Here is a 3,997-nt window from a genome sequence, read left to right as displayed (position 1 = left end):
CTCCTCCCCATCTCCCTAGTTCGCCGTCATACAATTTATTGGTAAACTTTGCTAGCTTGTTAGAGGGTTACGTGCGCTAGGATAAGAAATATCCAGAGTGGTATCCGCCCCTCGCCCGCCGCCGTCTCCGCGACCCTCCCTCGTCCTCCTCGCTGCTCGTGCCGCCGCCGCCTTCGTGTGTTATCACCATTCTTCGCCTGTGCTGTGTGCACCAGTACCGTCGGCACCGTCGGCACCAGCAAGCACCAGCACCAGCGGCAGCATCAGCGGCAGCAGAAGCGCCGACCCGCTTGGCTATAGGGTTGGAATACCAGGGTTGCCTCCATCGTGCCACTGGTCTGCACCACTGCCTTCGACGCTCTGCCAACCACCACCACCACCACCACCACCACCACCACCACCTTCACCGCCACCACCACTGCCACCACCAGCAGCCTCTGCCGCACTCGCCCTCTTCACCGTGCGCCCTTCGGTCCTTCGCCAGCCTTCTGCCTTCGCCTGCCTCTCCCCCTTCGGAGGGCAGACTCCGCCGAGAATATGAATATCATACGTCGCCTTCGGATTCGCCGATCCGACCTTTCCTCGAGCCCAGGGTACCGCGGGAAGAGCACAGGAATGAGTAAAGAACTCGCGGATTAAGTCTCCTCGCGAATCGGGAATCGAAGAACCGATCTAAAATTCGAGTCTACGAACGGAGCGTGGTTCTCTCTGGTAACGATATCTCTCTTCTTCTTGGGCTTCGGGAGATTCTTGGATGTAGAGTCTACGGACTACCAAGTGTTACGGATTATAAATCAGTAAGAAATGAGAAATATATGCAGCGGAAATTAAAATCAACGAAGCAACGCGCTTTACACTTATTATTTACTCGACATGTTTCTCAAAGAGAACAATTAATTTTCGACTTTGTTACGCAATTAAATTCGCGATGTATAAATTAAGTACGTTCTCAATATTTCTGTACAAAGTGCTCGTCTCGCTTTTTGTTTTCCGTAGATGACGAGCTTTCACGGACGATCTGCAGTTACTTTATCTTACTTTATCCTCGACGCGGGATTTCATTATTTAGTAGCTGCAATGCGGCAGTATTTCTCGCGGCGGAGGATCGCGCGCTAGGAAGGAGGCTCAGTGTCGAGGATTCGCGCATCCAGGTTTTCGCTGGCGCGTTGTCCGCGCGTGTGTCTTTGTGTGCTCGTACGTACTGCTCGGCAATCCGTGTGCACGCCGGAACGAGTCGAGGAAAGGTGGAGGAGCGCGACGCAGAAGAGGAGCGATGCCGGGGACAACAATCATAACAATCTAGTTAAACGTTATAAGGATATCTCGCGCTAAGAGGCGTGCCAAGCGTTGCATAAAATCAAATTGTACGCCGAGCCGAGAAGTTATTGTCGTCCTTCATTCCCCCTTCCCGCCCTCTAAGCCCCTCCGCCCCTAGCCAAATCTGCGTCGCCGAAAATTTACCCGAGCATCCTCCATCCCCCATCTCTCAAGTTTCCCCGTGCACCCCCTCGCTGCACCGTTCTTTCGGCACGGCGGCTGTGCCGCTCGTCTCCCGCCCGTGAATCTCTCCGACAAACGCAATTTTTTGCGTCCTCGTAGTTGTCAAGGATCTTGAATAAATTTCGCGGAAACGTGTCCATGCGCGACACGGTCGTTCATTCGTTGTATCGTCCATGATAAAAGATCCAAGTATTACAGCTATGGGAGATACACGATACTGCCGCACAATCGTTGATAATAAAACGCTCGCAAATTACTACGAAATTATAACAATTTACAGCTGTTGATACGGAAAGACGAGTTGCGGCAATTGCTTTCGAGAAACAAATACAATTTGTCTTCGCGAGCTACTCCATGTGCCAATAATCGCAACAATGCCGAAAACTGCTCCGTGCCGTACGTGCAACGAAACTGCGAGTAATTATTAAGCTGGCAGACTTCGCGGAACGTGGATGGAATTAGTCGCGCGCGGGAGAATTCGTAATAGGGCTTTCGTTGCCGTCAACAATATCGGATAATTACGTCTCTGTCGGGCGATCCTCGACATAGAGTAATAGAGAACCGACGAAATCGGCTTGAGGGGGTTAAATTGAAATTGAAATCACTCGAAATTACTTGCAGCCCCGTCGACGATATTCCGTCCCGGAAATCGAATATTGCACTCTTAATGCGCCGATAACTCCGCGCATTACATGCCCGTAAAAATGTTTGTATGAAATGACCGCGACCGTCCCATATTTAGAGTCGTACATGCTTATATGGGAATCCGTCTTCCCTCTCATGTTCAAGCATTCCAAACTTTCCTCCTGTAATTTCAAAAATCTTATTTTATATTGCACTCATTATATGTTAATAGAGAGAGAGAGCTAAAAATTTTTTGAAGTAACGAGAATTTTTATTTTCAAAATTAAAAAATGCTTCGCTTTTCCTTTTTACTCCTTTCAAACCGGTCGTCGCAATTTCCGATTTAACTACAGAGCTTCTAAGAGGCGTAAATACAAAATTACCGAAATGGACGTTTATTTTTTTGCGGGCATAGACAGGGGATTTCTCGCGCGTCGGAATTGCCGGAATTCCCACCAGCACGGCAGCGATAACGGCAAAAGGAAAAAGCGCAGGATTCGCCCTAAAAAATACTCAAGAGCGACCGAGGAAAAAGGGCGTTAACGACGTCTTCGTTAAGGGATGCCCGCGGGGCAGAGTTAAAACGGCGAGGAATCAAAAGATCGATTAGAATCGGCCGTCGCCGCGGGATTTCTTGTGCAATTCGAAGGGAGAGGTCTTGCCCTCGCGTCAGGGAACGCGAGGTCAGACCAGGAGGGTTGAATGCATAAGAAACCCGAAGGGAAAGAAAGAAAAGGTGGCGCGAGAGCTACCCTCTTTGTTGCTCGACTTTTCGCTTCGTCGTTTTTCAGGGGACGACGATGTCCATCTCCTTTCTACGGAAATTCAATATTTTGGCTATCGAATTTCCTATGTAAAGGGAAAGCTACAGTTTTTCTCTTTCTCTGTATTTAAGTCTCCTTTATTGTCCTGTTCGTATCGAAATAAAGTGAATAAGTGACTTTAGAATTTTGCAACATTGGACCGTAAAGTGAAAAGCTAGTTTAGTAAAAGAAGAAGAACGCGTAATTCACTTTTGTTGTGACTGAAGAGCGCTTTTAAAGAATGATGATTCATCTTGATCGTAAAAATGTTCGAGTATTTAACACAGAACGATCAAAAAGCTTTCTCGTTATCTTCGAAAGATTGTTTTATTATTTAATATCATTTCCTTCGTCGCAAAATATCATAAAATCTACATCACATGACTTTTTCCATTTCTTCAGTTTATCAATTTCCATTTTGCAGTTTATCAAACTTGCGTTGTCGATCAAGTTTTCGGCATCGATTCGCAACCCGCATTCCCACACAAATTTCGAGATCCAACGAAAAGATTGCTTCGCGATGTATCCAACCGCACGGGGGTCTCGTTGCATTCGAAGGATACGAGGAGGAAAGGACCAAGAGACGGCCGAATCCCACGGGCGCAAAACACGCTCGGAAAGGCTCGCCCGCTGCGACGAACAGCGAGGTGGGCGTGGCGGGAAAACATGCCGTCACAATGTTGGTCCAACTACACGACTATTATCGCTGGCGAGCTTTATAATTAAGAGGCCTTAACCCGCGTCTCGGCATTTATCTGACATCTCGTGCATCCCGCGGCGACGATCCGGTCGCGCGAGGAACGACTTGAACGAATGACGAGCCGCGAACGAGAGCTACCGGCACTTTCTTCCGCGCGTGGAGTCACACACGACGAGTCTGGCTACTGTAACTAGTATACGCGCATTCTCTCGCCTCACAATGTAATAAACTTCTTTCTCATTGAAGGCGACCGCGTGCTGAGATATTGTATGATTTGGTGTGTCGATCGGAACGAACAACGAACGGGTAATCTGAAGACTCGGTGCATCGACCGAATAATCGTCTTCGTTGAAAGATTAGTCAAGCGATA

At 48.3% G+C, this 3,997-nt stretch overlaps 1 long non-coding RNA gene across 1 annotated transcript; it reads left to right on the top strand.

Annotated features, from left to right (window-relative positions):
* The first annotated feature begins 655 nt into the window (after nucleotides 1–655).
* LOC105279144 lies at nucleotides 656–3,306 on the top strand. The gene is made up of 2 exons (XR_893882.3): nucleotides 656–797; nucleotides 997–3,306. It is a non-coding gene; the product is annotated as an uncharacterized LOC105279144 (long non-coding RNA).
* Nucleotides 3,307–3,997: the final 691 nt, after the last annotated feature.

This window comes from Ooceraea biroi, chromosome 2 (assembly GCF_003672135.1).
Source record: "Ooceraea biroi isolate clonal line C1 chromosome 2, Obir_v5.4, whole genome shotgun sequence".
NCBI lineage: Eukaryota > Metazoa > Arthropoda > Insecta > Hymenoptera > Formicidae > Ooceraea > Ooceraea biroi.
The sequence above is the reverse complement of the archived record's forward strand: the minus strand, read 5'-3'. Positions and strand labels throughout refer to the sequence as shown.